This window comes from Phyllobates terribilis, unplaced genomic scaffold, assembly GCF_046119375.1.
Source record: "Phyllobates terribilis strain yellow unplaced genomic scaffold, ASM4611937v1 Scaffold_2__4_contigs__length_985480577, whole genome shotgun sequence".
Classification (NCBI taxonomy): domain Eukaryota; kingdom Metazoa; phylum Chordata; class Amphibia; order Anura; family Dendrobatidae; genus Phyllobates; species Phyllobates terribilis.
The window spans coordinates 449,272,674-449,291,427 of record NW_027362762.1 but is presented as its reverse complement, the minus strand read 5'-3'; the positions used below and the strand labels follow the sequence as shown (position 1 = coordinate 449,291,427).

The 18,754-nt window shown below is 38.6% G+C and overlaps 1 protein-coding gene across 2 annotated transcripts in view; it reads left to right on the top strand.

Moving 5' to 3' along the window:
- Positions 1-18,754, top strand: part of BRIP1 (BRCA1 interacting DNA helicase 1) — a 369,260-nt gene that overhangs the window by 188,085 nt on the left and 162,421 nt on the right. The window lies entirely within an intron of this gene.

Genomic DNA, 18,754 nt, shown 5'->3' with positions numbered 1-18,754 from the left:
ATGGGGCACGTATTACCAAACGTTTTTTAAGCTTTTTTTCGCTGCGGAAATTCTGCTGCAAAAACGCTTGAAAAACGCATAGTGGGCACGCAGCCTAATAGCAAGTGGATAGAAGAAAAGCACAAAATGATATTTTCAGCCTTACTGGTCTAATTTAGGAATACAGAAATAAGTTATTTTTATGTCATACTTTTATTTTTTATCACTTAAGCTTTACTATGTGTTACCAATGTCTAGAACTTCAGATTCTTTGTTAATGTCTGCCTCACTGTATTTTACGCTATCCTGGTCTCTGCCAATAATTTGGGGGGGATGGGCTACTGGCAGAGACCAGGATTTAGTCCTTGTGCTACCAGAAAGTGTGTGTTAAAGAACATGTAAGCAGATCAGACCTAATTGAGTTTAGGAAGCTCACCATAGACATTTTTTAAATTAAAGACCATTGGTAAATTTTATCCAATCTCTATTGTAGAATATTATTATTTGTGTTTACCTTAATATTAGTGGCTAGGAGTCTTGACTGTTTCATGAAATAAAGCTACATAAAACCAAATTTAAGATTTATCTTTTCTTGTATAACTTTGTTATTTAAGTTATTATTTTATATGGACCCTGTGTTTGATATTCTTTTAACCCACTGACCTTTTAACATGTGATTCTTTTTTTTTTTTCTCATGCTCGGTTTAATGATGATTACACATTCACACTATATAATATAATCAAAAAGTAAACAATATTTACATGTATGTTGCCCATCTGTATCTACGGTAGACTAATTGTTTGGCACACATGAACCTCCTATATTTAGGTGTGAACGCTGAATATTTTGTCTGTATGGTCTGTATTCTTCATAAAAATCTGTACAGAGAATTTTAATAGAGATTACAAACCATAGATTAGAGATTGGCACCCATGATTCTGGAACAATAAGATTATACAATCACATGACATATGTTGGAGCTATCTATTTTGCATTTCTCTGTAGATCTTCATAAATAAGCATTGTAAAATCTCTGTGCTATCATGCAATTCCCTACAGTGGCCACCAGATGACCTCAGAGACCGTACTATAAGTTCAGGCCATGCTCTTGTCTAAATTAGGTTTTTGATACTTTTTGACCAGAAGAATATAAAATTGCTCTATGCTTCTTAGTGTCTACTCTATAGAAGATGGCTCCTTAAAGGGTGATTTTAAAAAAAAAAAAGTGTATATCTGAGGGGCTATATAGTGCTGCCAACCCTGAGGGTGCCTGGTCCTGAGAACCCTGCCGATTAGTCAAAACACCTCTCTGAAGTGTGCAACGCCTGCATGTCCTGTGCATTTAGGGTTGTACAAGCTTAATTTTAAGTCTGTGTCCGTACATTGCTCTGTGAGAGTGAATGTACAGGACAATAGACTTACTATTGAGTCCTTACAATGATCTGTTCACGCAGATCATGCAAGGATGTGCAGTTGAGTGGTGTTTTGACCGATAGGTGATGGTTTCAGACCCCCACAGATCTGCAGCACATACCATCCCCCATAATATATTCCTTTTTATTTTTTAAATGATAGGTACCCTTCAAACAGTTGTTGGCAGACGTGCCAGGAACCCACTGATCTGATATTAATGGCTTATCTTCATATCAGCTGTGTTGTATTGTATTTTTTTATAGTTATTCTACTACTTTTGGGTGGTGTCCTCTTTTGACATCAGCTGAATTCTGCTGTTGGTTCTGAGATGACTGTTTTTAGTGAAATGTTTATCTTTTTGGAACTATTACTTTAATTCCATCTGTCTTCACAATTCGTTGAATTTGTGGCATCCTTCCAAAATATGTATAGTTATGGTATTAGTCGATAAAATGTACCTCTGAAAGGAGTTTTCTCCTTTTTTTAAAAAAGTGGCCCCTTGATGATAATAGCCATGTAAAATAGCAAAATCAGATAGTATTCGCCCTCTTCCTAAGCGCCAGCCCTGTCTCAGTGTTTTGCCTTTAGTGGTGATGACACATCAACAGCGCACCTCACTGCTGCAGCAGGTCAATGAGTTCAGCAGCTCTGTATGTAGATGGCATGAGCCACTGAGCTCAGTGATTGGATGTTGCTTTGATGTACACATTCGACTTGGTACCTCTGCCCCCACAACACAGAGACAACAGCAATGGCAGATGGCAGATAGCCAGTACTGGACTCATGGAGGGCAACTACTATCTGATTTTGTTATTTTACATGGCTGCTGTCATTTTGGGAACACTTTTTTAAAAGAGGAAAAACCCCTGTAAGGACATGGTCTAGTTTGGGTCTGAAATGGGAAATGTACTTTCAGCAAACTTTGCTTAAGTCAGTAGCACAAGCAAATATAAGAAACTTTGTAATATATCTTATCAGAGAATTTTGCATCTTTATCCACTTTTGAGCCACTTCTCTCCTCCGCCGGATGATGTACTCACCATCCACTCTGAATAAACAGCTCAATCCCATCTTGCTTGAGATGAGATGGACTACCAGCACAGTGAGGTGTCAGGTTATCCTTATTATACTCTAAGGAGGAGGAGTGAGGAGCAGATTGAGGAAACAAGCAGAGGTTGGGTGTTATTTTTATTGCATTTACCATTCTGCAAAAATCGTAGGTGAACTGTATCCTGCGGGTTATTACAGTTTTGTAAATTTTATATAGTTTAATACTTTTGAATACCAATAAACCATTTGTGTGTATATCAAAACCAATAACCTTTTATTTTGCCATTTGCAGAGCTGTATGAGGGCTTGTATTTTGCAGAATGGCTTGTAGTTTTGATTGGTACCATTGTAAGGATTTTTTTATTACTTTTTTTTTCTACCAGCTTTTGGGAGGTGGGGTGATATAAATGCAATATTGTATTTTCTTTTTATGCCACTAATCATAGAGGTTATGATTGCAACTAAACCCGTTGTGTATGATTTTTATTTATTTATTTCTGGGTTTATTTGTTGGTTTATTTCTAACAATGAAGCACAATTAAAAAGGACAAATGGTCTTGATCTTATTTTTAATTCTTTTCTTTCCATGCACTATTTTTATGTAATTTTTAACATTTGTTTTTACAGTGGGTACGGAAAGTATTCAGACCCCTTTAAATTTTTCACTCTTTGTTTCATTGCAGCCATTTGGTAAATTCTAAAAAGTTCATTTTTTTTCTCATTAAAGTACACTCTGCACCCCATCTTGACTGAAAAAAACAGAAATGTAGAAATTTTAGCAAATTTATTAACCCTTTCACCCCCGGGCCATTCCCCGTTTTTGAGTTTTTGCTCCCCTTGTTCCCAGAGCCATAGCGTTTTTATTTTTTGGTCAATATGGTCGTGTGAGGGCTTCTTTTTTGCGGGACGAGTTGTACTTTTCAATGCCATTACTAGTTTTACCATATCGTATACGGCAAAACGGGAAAAAAAATCCAAGTGCGGTGAAATTGCAAAAAAAGTGCAATACCACAGATGTTTTTTTTTGTTTTGTTTTTTTTTTACCACGTTCACTGAATGCTAAAACTGACCTGCCATTATTATTCTCCAGGTCATTACGAGTTCGTAGACACCAAACATGTATAGGTTCTTTTTTATTTAAGTGGTGAAAAAAAATTCCAAAGTTTGGTAAAAAAAAAAAAAATGGTGCCATTTTCCGAGACCCGTAGCGTCTCCAATTTTCGGGATCTGGGGCCGGGTGAGGGCTTATTTTTTGCGCACTGAGCTGAAGTTTTATTGATGCCATTTTGGGGTAGATCTGATGTTTTGATCGCCCGTTATTGCATTGCGACCAAAAAACGTAATTCTGGCGTTTAGAATTTTTTTCTCGTTACGCCGTTTACCGATCTGATTAATTATTTTTTTATATTGATAGATCGGGCGATTCTAAATATGTGTATGTGGTTTTTTTTTATTATCTTATTTTGAATGGGGCGAAAGGGGGGTGATTTAAACTTTTATATTTTTTAAATTTTTTTAATATTTTTTACAACATTTTTTTTTCACTTCTTGCATGCTTCTATAGTCTCCATAGGAGACTAGAAGCAGCAACTGTCCAATTTCCTCTGCTACATACAGGGGACGAGCGGATCCCCTGCATGCAGCAGAAATGGTCCTGTGCTATGAGCGCCGACCACTAGGTGGCGCTCATAGCGACCAGCTCATGACAACCACAGGCGTCTGCTGCAGACCCTGGGTTCTCATGCCCACCCATCGGTGACTCGCGATCATGTGACGGGGTCGCCGATGGGCAGGGCTTAGGACGCGCTTCCAGGAAGCGCGCGTTAAATGCCGCTGTCGGAGATTGACAGCGGCATTTAACATGTTAACAGCCGCGGGTGGATCGCGATTCCACCCGCGGCTGTTGCGGGCACATGTCAGCTGTAAGAATCAGCTGACATGTGCTCGGTTCAGTGCGGGCTCACCGCCGGAGCCTTTACTGAACCAGGGGTGATGACACAGGGCGTACTAATACGCCCTATGTCGTAAAGGGGTTAAAAAAGAAAAACTGAAATTTTTAGCCAAATTTGTCAAAGTGACTGATGAATTTAGTGCATTTTTATTCTGAGTTTGGGGGGTTTAAAAATAAAGAAATTAATGTTTTTATATAGCATTAACTTTGTAATTCGTGTTTATGGTATTTTTTTTCTATTTACACTACCGTTCAAAAGTTTGGGGTCACCCAGACAATTTTGTGTTTTCCATGAAAACTGATACTTTTAGTTATCAAATGAGTTGCAAAATGAATAGAAAATATAGTCCAGACATTGACAAGGTTAGAAATAATGATTTTTATTGTAATGAATAATTTTCTCCTTAAAACTTTGCTTTCGTCAAAAAATGCTCCCTTTGCCGCAATTACAGCATTGCAGACCTTTGGCATTTTAGCTGTTAATTTGCTGAGGTAATCTTGAGAAATTTCACCCCATGCTTCCTGAAGCCCCTCACACAAGTTGGATTGGCTTGATGGGCACTTTTTGCGTACCATACGGTCAAGCTGCTCCCACAACAGCTCAATGGGGTTGAAATCTGGTGACTACGCTGGCCATTCCATTACAGATAGAATACCAGCTGCCTGCTTCTGCCCTAAATAGTTCATGCATAATTTGGAGGTGTGCTTTGGGTCATTATCCTGTTGTAGAATGAAATTGGCTCCAATCAAGAGCTGCCCACAGGATATGGCATGGCGTTGCAAAATGGAGTAATAGCCTTCCTTATTCAAAGGAATTTACCTTGTACAAATCTCCTAATTTACAAAGCAACCCCAGACCATCACATTACCTCCACCATGCTTGACAGATGGCGTCAGGCACTCTTCCAGCATCTTTTCAGTTCTGTCTCACAAATGTTCTTCTGTGTGATCCATACACCTCAAAGTTTGATTCGTCTGTCCATAAAACTTTTTTCTAATCTTCCTCTGTCCAATGTCTGTGTTCTTTTGCCCATATTATTTTTTTTCCTTTTATTAGCCAGTCTGAGATATGGCTTTTTCTTTGCCACTTTGCCCTGAAGGCCAGCATCCCGGAGTCGCATCTTCACTGTAGACGTTGACACTGGCGTTTTGCATATACTATTTAATGAAGCTGCCAGTTGAGGAGCTGTGAGGCGTCAATTTCTCAAACTAGAGACTCTAATGTACTTGTCTTGTTGCTCAGTTGTGCAGCGGGGCCTCCCACTTCTCTTTCTACTCTGGTTAGAGCCTGTTTGTGCTCTCCTCTGAAGGGAGTAGTACACACTGTTGTAGGAAATCTTCAGTTTCTTGGCAATTTCTCGCATGGAATAGCCTTCATTTCTAAGAACAAGAATAGACTGTCGAGTTTCACGTGAAAGTTCTCTTTTTCTGGCCATTTTGAGAGTTTCATGGAACAAATGTAATGCTCCAGATTCTCAACTAGCTCAAAGGAAGGTCAATTTTATAGCTTCTCAAATCAGCCAAACCGTTTTCAGCTGGGCTAACATACTTGTGCAAGGGTTTTCTAGGGTTTTCTAAACATCTGTTAGCCTTCTTAAACAGTTAGCAAACACAATGTACCATTAAAACACTGGAGTGGTGGTTGTTGGAAATGGGCCTTTATACACCTATGTAGATATTGCAATAAAAACAAGACATTTGCAGCTAGAATAGTCATTTACCACATTACCAATGTATAGAATGTATTTCTGATTCATTTAATGTCAGCTTCATTGAAAAAAAATGTGCTTTTCTTTAAAAAAGAATGAAATTTCTAAATGACCCCAAACTTTTGAACGGTAGTGAATATCAGTGTCATGCCATAATAGTATACCATGCAACAGCATACACATAAAACAGTCATATCAGTAAATCTCTTTAGGGGTGGCAGCTTTCTTCCACTACTTTACAATATGATCAAATTAATAAGTTAAAGGGGTTTATTTGCATAGAATAGTGTATAACTAAATGATTACTAAGGGTGATCCCAAAAATGGGGCTCAGCCTATTTGAACAGTGTGAAGGTAGAGCATGCGCTCCTCTAGGGTGTGCATGCTCGACTTTTCCTCTATTCATGTGGGACCTTACAGAGTTGATAGGTCAGTCCCTCAGCAATCAGTAAGTTATCCCGTTATCACAGAATAGGGGATAATGTTCAATTATGGAGAAACCCTTTAATGATTATTTTGCAAAATGCTAAAGTGCAATATATTCATTATGAAGGCATCTATTGTGACCTGTAAGAAACAAGTATTAGGCCTAAAGGCCAGTGTGAAAATTGCCTAATTTCTGTTGTTTTTTCCCACTTAAATTTACATGATAATTTAGGATATGAAAAATAAAAAAAATTGTCACATTCACTTAAAAGTGACAGGTTTAGATAAGTGGATTGTACAGGTAAATTTTCCAGCCAAGTGTATTCTACTTCTGTCTATGATCTGTTTTACAAATGGAACTAAATGTACTACATGAATATGCTTACTGTCATAGGATTGTCACAAAACTATCAGATGTATCATTAGATTTTCTTAGTTTGGTAAAATTGTTTGACAGTTTTGTCAATTAGCCAAACCTTTTTCAGCTGGGCTAACATACTTGTGCAAGGGTTTTCTAGGGTTTTCTAAACATCCATTAGCCTTCTTACACAGTTAGCAAACACAATGTACCATTAAAACACTGGAGTGGTGGTTGTTGGAAATGGGCCTCTATACACCTATGTAGATATTGCAATAAAAACAAGACGTTTGCAGCTAGAATAGTCATTTACCACATTAACAATGTATAGAGTGTATTTCTGATTCATTTAATGTTAGCGTCATTGAAAAAAATGTACTTTTCTTTCAAAAATAATGAAATTTCTAAATGACCCCAAACTTTTGAACGGTAGTGTATAAAGAATAAAAAAAAAGAAATTGATTGCACGTGGGAATGAAAGATGAAGGAGGTAAGCAGAGTTAGTAGAAAAGGCGGATTTAACATGGGAGGGGGACTTCAGGGATTGGTATGATTTAGGCATCCACTGGCAATCCATTTTTGTGATGATTTGGTGGCATATTTTTTTAAACTGATGTGGATTATCTTGTCTTGTGGGAGATGACAAATGTATCAGATGCAGATAGTGGAGGGGTAAATTGGGAGGAGTTGACTGAGTGGGACATAGTACAGGGTTATGTACATCAAACTGAACAAGTCTATAAATTAAATATATGGGGACATCGATTAAGTAGTTTGCTCCTGGATAGCATCCTCTATGCTTAGTTCATATGCAAAAAATATGTGACATTCTCTCTGTACAGAAGAGATGGATAGCAATACTGCTGCTCAATGTTACGATCATGTTTTATAAATGAATACTATCGTTTGCACTGTTTAACACTGCTATAGTAGTGTCCTCTGCTCTGTGATTGAGATACAGATTGTAACTAGATGTTTGTTAAGAGGGGTTTCCAGATCCATATCATCACTGGCCTATCCTTAACCCCGAGGGTGGTTTGCACGTTAATGACCAGGCCAATTTTTACAATTCTGACCACTGTCACTTTATGAGGTAATAACTCTGGAACGCTTCAACGGATCCCACTGATTCTGAGACAGTTTTTTCGTGACATATTGTACTTCTTGATAGTGGTAAAATTTCTTTGATATGACTTGCGTTTATTTGTGAAAAAAATCCAAAATTTGGCGAATATTTAGAAAATTTCGCAATTTTCAAACTTTGAATTTTCATGCCCTTAAGTCAGAGAGATATGTCACACAAAATAGTTAATAAATAACATTTCCCACATGTCTACTTTACATCAGCACAATTTTGGAACCAATTTTTTTTTTGTTAGGAAGTTATGAGGGTTAAAAGTTGACCGGCGATTTCTCATTTTTCCAACAAAATTTACAAAAAACATTTTTTTAGGGACCACATCACATTTGAAGTGAATTTGAGGGGCCTTTATGACAGAAAATACACTATTCTAAAAACTGCACCCCTCAAGGTGCTCAAAACCATATTCAAGAAGTTTATTAACCCTTCAGGTGCTTCACAGGAATTTTTGGAATGTGGAAGAGAAAAATGAACATTTAACTTTTTTCACAAAATTGTTACTTTAGACCCCAATTTTTTATTTTCGCAAGGGTATCAGGAAAAAATAGACCCTAAAATTTGTTGTGCAATGCCTCCTGAGCACGCCGATACGTGGGGGAAATTCCTCCTGAGCACGCAGATGTGGGGGAAAACCACTGTTTGGACACACGGCAGGGTTCGGAAGGGAAGGAGTACCATTTGACTTTTTGAATGTAAAATTTGCATGAATAATTAACGGACGCCATGTTGCGTTTGGGGAGCCCCTGATGTGTCTAAACAGTGGAAACCCCCCACAAGTGACACCATTTTGGAAACTAGACCCCTCAGGGAACTTATCTAGGTGTGTGGTGAGCACCTTGAACCCCTGCTTTACAGAAGTTTATAACATTGAGTTGTAAAAATAAAATTTTCACATTTTTCCCACAAAAATGTTTTTCAGCCTCCAATTTTTCATTGTCATAAGGGTAACAGGAGAAAATGGATCCCATTAACTGTTGTGCAATTTCTCCTGAGTACGCCGATACCCCATATATGGGGAAAATACACCGTTTGGGCGAACGGCAGGGTTCAGAAGGGAAGGAGCACTGTGTGACTTTTTGAACGCAAAATTGTCTGGAATCGAGAACGGACGCCATGCCGCGTTTGGAGAGCCCCTGATGTTACAAAATAGTAGAAACCCCCCACAAGTGACCCCATTTTGGAAACTACACTCCTCAAGGATTTTATCAAGGGGTATAGTGAAAATTTTGAACCAAGAGGTGCGACACAGAATTTGATAACATTAGTTTATCGTATTGAATAAGTTGTCATTAGTCTTGAGCGCAAGTGCTCGCTACTTGAGCTTGCATCAGGTACTCAGGTATGCACCATGTATCGCGGGTGCTCGAGTCCCCGCCCCGCATGTTCCCGCCGGTTGTTAGACACCCAAAAAAAAAACATGCGGGGATTGCTTGTTGCATACCCAATCACCCGATGCAAACTCAAGTAGCGAGCACTTGTGCTCAACACTAGTCGCCATATCATCATCATTTTTTTTTCTTTACTTTTGAAAAAATCCCAACCCTAGCACAACCCTAACTCTAGCACAACCCTAACTCTAGCACAACCCTAACTCTAGCACAACCCTAACTCTAGCACAACCCTAACTCTAGCACAACCCTAACTCTAGCACAACCCTAACTCTAGCACAACCCTAACTCTAGCACAACCCTAACTCTAGCACAACCCTAACTCTAGCACAACCCTAACTCTAGCACAACCCTAACTCTAGCACAACCCTAACCCTAGCACAACCCTAACCCTAGCACATCCCTAACCCTAGCACATCCCTAACCCTAGCTAGGACAACCTAGCACAATCACAACCCTAACATTAGAGTCTTTTTTTACGCTGTTCCTCGTGTGGTATAAGTGATTAGACGACTTTATTCTTCGGGTCGGTGCGATTACAGCGACGCCAGATTCATATAGGGTTTTTATGATTGACAGCTGTTACACACTAAAAGATGCCTTTTTTTTGCAAAGACGAGTTTTTCCATCGCCATATTTTGAGAGCTATAATTTTTCCATATTTCGGCCGACAGAGTCATGTGACAGCTTGTTTTTTGTGGGACGGGTTGGTGTTTTTATTGGTACCATTTTCGGGCACGTGACATTTTTTGATCTCTTTCTATTGCGATTTTTGGGATGCAGAATAAGCAAAAAACAACAATTCAGGAACTGTTTTTTTTTTTTTTTTAATGCCGTTCCGTGTGATGCAAACTCATGTACCGAGCACTTGCGCTCAACACTAGTCATCATATCGTCATCTTTTTTTTTTTTTCTTTACTTTTGAAAAAATCACAACCCTAACATAACGCTAACCCTAGCTTAACCCTAGAGTTTATTTTTTACGCCGTTCCTTGTGCAGTGTAAGTGATTAGATTACTTTATTCTTCGGGTCGTTGCGATTAAGCGATGCCAGATTCATATCGGGTTTTTATGATTGACAGCTGTCACACACTAAAAGACCACATTTTTTGCAAATACTAGTTTTTGCATCGCCATATTTTGAGAGCTATAATTTTACCATATCTCGGCCGACAGAGTCATGTGACAGCTTATGTGCGGGACGAGTTGTCGTTTTTATTGGTACCATTTTCGGGCATGTGACATTTTTTGATCGCTTTCTATTACGATTTTTGGGAGGCAGAATAAACAAAAAATAGCAATTCAGGAATTTTTTTTTTTTTTTTAATGCTGTTCCGCGTGTGGTAAAATTGATAAAGTAGCTTTATTCTTTGGGTCAGTACTTTTACAGGGGTACCACATTTATATAGTTTTTTGATTTTTTTTTTTGCGCTTTTACACAATACAAACTATTTTATAGAAAAAATAATTTTTTTTGCATCGCTTTATTCTGTGAGCTATAACTTTTTTATTTTTTGGCTGATGGAGCTATGTGCCAGTTTGTTTTTTGCGGGACAAGATAATGTTTTCAGCGGTACCATTTTTATTTTCATTTGACTTTTTGATCGCGTTTTATTCCATTTTTTGCTTAGTGGTATGATAAAGCATTGTTTTTTGCTTCATTTTTTATTTTTATTTTTTACCGTGTTCACTAAAGGGGTTAACTAGTGGAACAGTTTGATAGGTCAGGTCATTCCGGATGCAGCCATACCAAATATGTGTACTTTTATTGTTTTTTTGTTTTTTTCTTCATACAAATATTTATTTATGGATACGTTATATTTTTATTTTTTGAGGATTATTTTTTTTTACATTTTTTAAATCGTTTTACAATTTTGTTTTCACTTTCTGACACTTTATTAACTTTTACACTTTGTCCCACTATGGGACTTTCATTTTTTGCAGGCTAATCACTTGTATAGCATAGAGATGCAGCAGCAACATCTCTATGCTATACAGGCTCTCAGCCTGCATGCAGAAGTTACTTGGATTGCACACTGCGCATGATCAAAGTAACTTCTTGGTGACCTGGATGCCGGACATCGGGTCACCATGACAACCACCAGGACCCAGCACGGACAGCGCGGGACGCCGGTGAGCAGGTAAGTAAGCGGCGCTTACCTCCTCTTGATCCTGTAATGCTGCGATCGACTTAGATCCTAGCACATAGCACTGGGTGTCAGCTGTGAGAATCAGCTGACACTCGGCGGCGAACGCGCCAGCACAGCCTCTGTTCGGGTGCGATCACCTGTGTGTAATAATATGTATCTGGTCCAATAGGCCCAGGGCGCAGATAAGTATTATTACGCCCCTTGTCAGAAAGGGGTTAAAGCACCACTCCAATGTTTTTTTTTTTCTTTCAGAGTTGGAGTGATGCAATTTGTCTAAGTTCCCTGACCCTAGTATTATACCTGCCAACTGCTATCTTCTGCTGTTCCCGAGCCGCTCCGGTCCCACTCCTCCATTTTGTGACCATAACTTCTGACTCACCGGAAGTCACCGGTAACGGTCACAAGCTGTCAGTGTAAGTCTATAAGAGTCTTGTTCTGGCCTTGTTCTGGCTCTCATAGACATACATTGAGTAGTGACTTCCAGCTCGCCAGTAAACACTGGAGTGATCCGGCAGGTCATAACCTACTGGAGACTGACTGGAGCGGCACCAACAACAGAAGAAGATGGTGGCTTGTAAGTATGAGGCTAAGTGCAGGGAACTTAGATTAGTAGCCCCACTCCAGCAATAAAAAAAAAAGCTGGAGTGTTACTTTAAGATAGGCCATTAGCATAAGATTGGTGAGGGACTGAATCATTTTCTTTGCCAATTAAGTAACTTCAAGGGAAACTATCTGAAAATTACATATTGTTTAAATCAAGTTTTTGTGTTAAATGTATTTTTTTTTATTTTTGTTTATTTTATTTCTGTATTAAGAATGAAAAATAGAAATCTCTGAATTTTCACACTGGCCTCTTTTTTTTTTTTTTTTTTTTTTTTTTTTGACTTTCTTCCTGTTGTTTCAGGACACACAAATGTACATTAGCCACAATTCACAAACTCGGTCATAGCTTTGTACATTTGGTAGCCGTGGTACCTGGTATTGCTGCACAGTCCAAATCGGTCAACTGATTGCCAGAATGCCAAGATTAGGCCATTAACTTTATGGTCTTCTAAAGCTATTTTAAATCTATACTTTTCTGTGACAGATTTTTGCTGTCTCACTAAAAAGAACAATGGAAGCTGTACAGAAGTGCATTGACTTGACTTTTTTGCTTCTTTTGGGTTTTAGCTTGAATATGATGCCGTATAATTCTAAAACACCAATTCTTTTAGAGAGAAATTTATATCTGTCATAATAAAAAGTATGCCATGCTTTTAAGGGATATTTTGATGATATCCTCTCTTCTACATCATAGTAAAATCCACTTACTTTCTTAAAAGGAACCTGCCAGAGCAAATATGCTGCACCTTCTACAGGTGCATCTTACTAACTTAGAATATCATCAAAAAGTTAATTTATTTCAGTTCTTCAATATAAAAAGTGAAACTCATATATTATATATAGTCATTATAAACAGAGTGATCTATTTCAAGTGTTTATTTCTGTTCATGTTGATGATTATGGTTTACAGCCATTGAAAACACACAAGTCATTATCTCAGTAAATTAGTAACAACAGCTTGAAAAATGTTTGTAAAATCCGAAATGTTGGCCTACTGAAATGTAACGTATGTCCAGTAAATGCACTCAATACTTGGTCGGGGCTCATTTTGCATCAAATACTGTTTAATCAGTATTTAGGTATAACCTTTGTAGCCATATGTAAAAGTATGTTCGCATAATACATATGGGAATCATCATTTTTTCCACCTTTTAGACCATTCTGCGGATGTATTAAAATTATCCCTATTTAGTTTTCTAGTGACCGTGTATCTCCTTATATAAAATAATGAAAATGTTTAATGTCTAGTACTGAAAAAGCAGACAAGAAACAAGTTTATTTAGGAGGTTAACTATTTTTGGGAAAAATAAGTCCTAGATAATGGTTTACACATTGAATGCTCATATAGTGCTGTTCAAAATTCTGACTGTTACCTTAAGAAAATCACCTTATTTTCCCTCCGTTCACTAAGAAAACACCATATATTTCTGGTCTTGACTATAGGAATGAGTTTTCAGATATTAATTTTTGCAGCACTGCATCTAAAATATAATCCTCTGTGAGCTGTATTTTTACTTGTAACCCTGTAAAGACTAAGGGCAGACTTTAATAACTTATGATAAAGATATTCATCAAGCTTTTGCACCTGTTATTATTCTAGCGAATTCCAAGCACGTATTCCATTTTATTAACAAATAATATCTCCAATTTATTTTGGCCTACTCCCAGCTTGTTCTGCCACATCCTTTTTGCAATTAGCAATAACGTGGATACAGAAGTATGCAATTTTTAGTGACGCACACATGACATGTCATATTAGATGTGGGTGCTGCATATGAATACTTTCTATAATTACTTTTTTTTTTTATATAAGGCCCTTTGCTAAATTAATATGTTGTACTTTTTTAAAAAATTTTTAATGCACTTTGCTGACCTGATCATCCAAAAACTACTTTTGGTGGACATACCAGCCTAATGTGTCTAGGATCAGTCCCAATTCCAATGCTCTGTACTATGCCATTAACTCTTCTTTAATAGATCATTCTTCTTCATTAGCATTGTGCCAGGACTGTAGGTGCTGGATCTTCCTTTCTCACTTCACAGCATGCATTGTGTCTTCCATTGTCCAGTGCCTGTCTCTCTCTCTCATACCAGTATCTAGATTGACAGACAGGAGAGCTAGAACAGATAGACAACAACCCACCACAAGGGACTGCAAGTTGGGTAGAAAAAGTACACTGAGTGGCTGGTACTTTAGATTGATTTTTTTGCGGTGTTATAAGGGTTAATAATAATAATAATAATAATAATAATAATAATAATAGCTTTTATTTTTATAGCGCCAACATATTCCGCAGCACTTTACAAATTTTAGGGGGGACATATACAGACAATACAGAATAAGCATATCTCATATCGAAAGGAGTGAGGGCCCTGCTCGCAATATGCTTTGCCGTATAGAAAGTGGTCCTAAGCCCGGTAGCTCACTGTTTGACATCCATGTGCATTAACAGGTCATATGGACAGGGGTTGTCCTGATATAATGATACATTTGGCCATATTTGCAATATAATAGGAACTTTTCTGCTTATATGGGGCAATTTGCATATGCTTCATGGGTTTTTTACCTTCATCGTTATGAACAAGTTAGGTTATAGGTTGAACTTGATGAACTTGTGTCTTCTTTCTGCATGTCTATTTGACATTGCACATACATTTGGATGTTTCTGGTTGTTATACTTCTTGACTCTATTTTTCTTTAATGGGAATTAAGGAGGATCCCACAGGTCAGAATCACATGGATTATAAAGAATTGACATAACCCTGCCAAATTGACATAACCTCTGTTTTTGAGGTAACCCTTTTAAATTCTGTTGTTGTTCCTATTAATTTGGTCATCCATCTTTCAACTTATTTGTTGTCTCTCCTGCAATGTGCTGACTTAACTGGTGCCTGCTACATTATAATGTTTTCCTAAAATAGAAATAGATCTGCAGTAATAACTATCAGTTCGGTCGCTCGTGCATTCCTCTTTTGTAGATCATATTATTAATTCTTATTAGATTTGTCTGGAACATGCTTCTATTTGACCAATAGTGATTGCAAGTGGCATAGCACTTTCCTTTTTTTTTAATCCCTAAGAAAATATTTCCTTTTCGTTGTGGCTGAGATGCTTTTATGTTTTTAGCAAGGTAAAAAAATACTTTTAGATATGATTATTTAGGTAAAACCATATAATGGGAGTATTATTTCTAGTATTGACCATTTAATTGTATGTGTTTAAGAAGTATATTAATCTGTTAACTGGCTGTTTTTGCTTGCCATTTTTGTACAATTGATCTATGTAGAATAATATCCTCCCACATGTATATACAAATTAAAAGTTGTTTTTTTTGTTAATAATTAGTGATGAGCAAACCTGCTCAGATAACATGTTATCCGAGTATCTTGGGAGTGCTCTGATATGTCCGAGTCCCTGCAGCTGCATGTTTAACAAACAGGCAATCCCCGCTTGTGTTGCAGTTGTCTAACAGCCGCCAAACATGCAGCCACACAGACTCGAACATACTATCCTAGCACACCCAGGATACTCAGATAACACCCGAGCATGCTCAGATAACACCGAGCATGTTTGCACATCACTATTAATAATCCATTTTTTAAAATGTCAATAAATGTTTTAAAGGGAGGTTAGCTTACATATTTTTCAAGTATGCTTACTTAAAAAAGGAATCTAATACCCTAAAACGTGTTGTATTCTGAGTCAGTCAATGATTTTAATAACAAGTATTTGCTGAATTAGTTATCACTTAAAGTTTGTTGCCCTGTGATTCATTCGTGTCAACAGAAGTTCCTTAACACCATAGTTCCATGGAACAGAAGTTCCATGTGTGAAACACAGATCTGCTTTCACCATAATGTTATTCTACACCGTGTCTGAGGCCAGCAGCTCGTTTGAGAAGGACTTATCCCTATATTCGCTACAATAGTGTTGTGCCTATACTAGCACAAACCACTAAAGTGAGCCTCCATCTTCATACTATTCCTGACACGATTATGCCTATTGGTGTGTCTGGAAGCAGTGAGTGACAGTTCAGCCGTCCAATCTAGGACAGGGGCATGCTGAACAGTCAGTATGGTGATGGACAACTCAGCCATCCAATCAGAGGCTGGGGCATGCTGAGTTGTCAATGTGTTGAGTGACAGTTTAGCCATCCAACCAGGGCCGGGGAGTGCTGGGGCTTCCTCCATGTGTCTGCTATTTGAGTGATTACCTGGCTATTTAGCTGGATCTCTGCCTCCAATTAGTGTCAGTTGTAGCTTTGCGCAAATGATGTGTGCTTGCTCTGTTCTCTGTGTTCCTGTATTTGATCTTTGTTGCTCGGCTTTGGACCTTGCCTTTGACCATCTGTTTGCCTTGCCCTTTTGTCTTGATCCGCTACCTTCCCGGAATTTTGACCTCGGACTGTGACTTGACTACGCCTTTGCCTTACCCTTTTGTATATGACGAGTCCTCTTGGTATCTGAACCCGGACCTCTTCACTACTCAAGCCTCATTGCTTGTCTGTGAGTTGTGACTAGCATCACATTTTATCTGTCCTGACATTTTTTTTCCCCACCAGTATGGATCTTGTTCACACACTGTATGATCACGTGACGAATCTGACCCAGGTGGTTCAGAATCTGGCAAGGAAGCACCTGAAACTAGAAAAGTCACAGTCCTAGTTGCAGGGTCACTTTTCAAGCGTAATGAGTGTTTCCCAGAGCCCCTCGCTTCCAACAGTAGCTTTGACTCTGGTACCTTCTGATGTGCAGTTGGTTTCTCCTGAACCAGTAATGGCCCTTCTTGATAAATGTTCGGAGGAGAAAAATCAGTTTAGGGTGTTCACGAACAGCTGTAGGCTATTTTTTTACCCTGCAACCCCGGTCATCAGGGAATGAGTCTCTGCAGATGGGAATAATCATGTCCTTACTATGAGGGGGTCCTCAAACTTGGGCATTTTTCTTTGTCCCCACAAGCACCAGAACGGTCATCTGTTGACTCTTTTTTTGACGCCTTTGGGTTAATCTACGCAGGTCACAGAGGCAAAGATCATGAATTTGACTTAGGGGTGCCGTACCGCTGAGGACTATAGTACCGAGTTTCGGCAATGGTCCACTGAAGTTCTGGGGAATAATGCAGCTCTCAGGTGTCAGTTTCGTCGAGGCCTTTCGGATACACTTAAGGACGCTCTGGCTCTGCATACTCCACCCTGTTCCTTGGGGGAGGCCATGACTCAGGCCAGTCGGTTGGTTAGCAGGATTTGGGAGAGGTGGGAGGAGCAACAGGGGATTTTGGTCATTCCCCCTGCATCTATCCTCTTACCTGAGGAAGAATCGATGGAAGTTAGAGCCACTTGCTCTTGTACCGTTGAGCGGAGATGTCGGCGTGATCTTAGACTCTGCCTCTACTGTGGACGCGCTGGGCATTTTCTCAAGAACTGCTCGATACTTCCTCAAGTAAGCCATCAAGAAGCACTTAAGTCTTGGTGATTGTCAAGGGGGTCACACAGACTTCCAGGTACCTTTTTACTCCTCAGATAAAGTACTACTGAATGTGGAACTACTTTTCCAAAACCTGTCATTGTCAAAGTTACCTTTTATTGATTGTGGGTCTGCAGCCTACTTCATCGATTCAGGACTGGTATTGAGATTAGGATTAGGGACAGTTAGGTTGGAAAGACCCATTGAAATAGTTGCAATTGACAGGACACCGTTACTCCAGAACCTTGTCCAGCTGGTAACAGTGGAAATTACACTTAAGGTGGGAATACTTCACTCTGAGTCCATCTCTTGCTATGTTTTGGACAATTTACCTGCTGAGTTGGTATTAGGGTTTCCATGGCTGCGTATTCACAATCTTGTTATTGATTGGTGTTGGAAGAATATTAAGTGAGACCCCAATTGTCTTAGTTCTGTACAAATTTTCTCCGCTAGTCTGGAGGGTCTACCAGGGTACCTGAAAGACTTTGAAGACGTGTTCTCGGAAAAAGGGGCAGAAATGTTACCTCCCCATCATTCGTATGACTGTGCTATTGATCTTATTCCTAATGCCAAATTACTTAAAGCTGGCCTGTATAATTTATCGAGTCCTGAATGTACCGCTATGAAAGAATATGTAAACAAAAGTTTACGGAAGGTTTGGTCCGTCCTTCCTCCTCGCCAGTAGAGGCTGGGTTTTCCTTTGTTAAAACGAAAGCTCCGTCCTTGCCTCTATTTCCGTGAATTAAACAAAATTACGGTTAAGAATACTTACCCACTTCCACTCATCCACAACCTATATAATCAGCTTATGGGGGCCAAATGGTTTTCTAAACTTGATCCTAGAGAGGCTTATAGTTAGATACGCATCCAGAAGGGTGATGAAAGGAAAATGGCATTTTTAACGTCTGAGGATTTTTTTTGAAAATCTTGTTATGCCTTTGGGGTTAACCAATGCTCTGTAGTTTTTAAAAACTTTATGAATGATATCTTTTCTGATTATATTGGTAGCTTTATTGTGGTATACCTTGATGATATTCTAATTTTTTCGCCTGATCTGAATTAGGACTATGAACATGTTTGTTTTGTTTTACAAAAGCTTAGGGAAAATTCTTTGTTAAATTG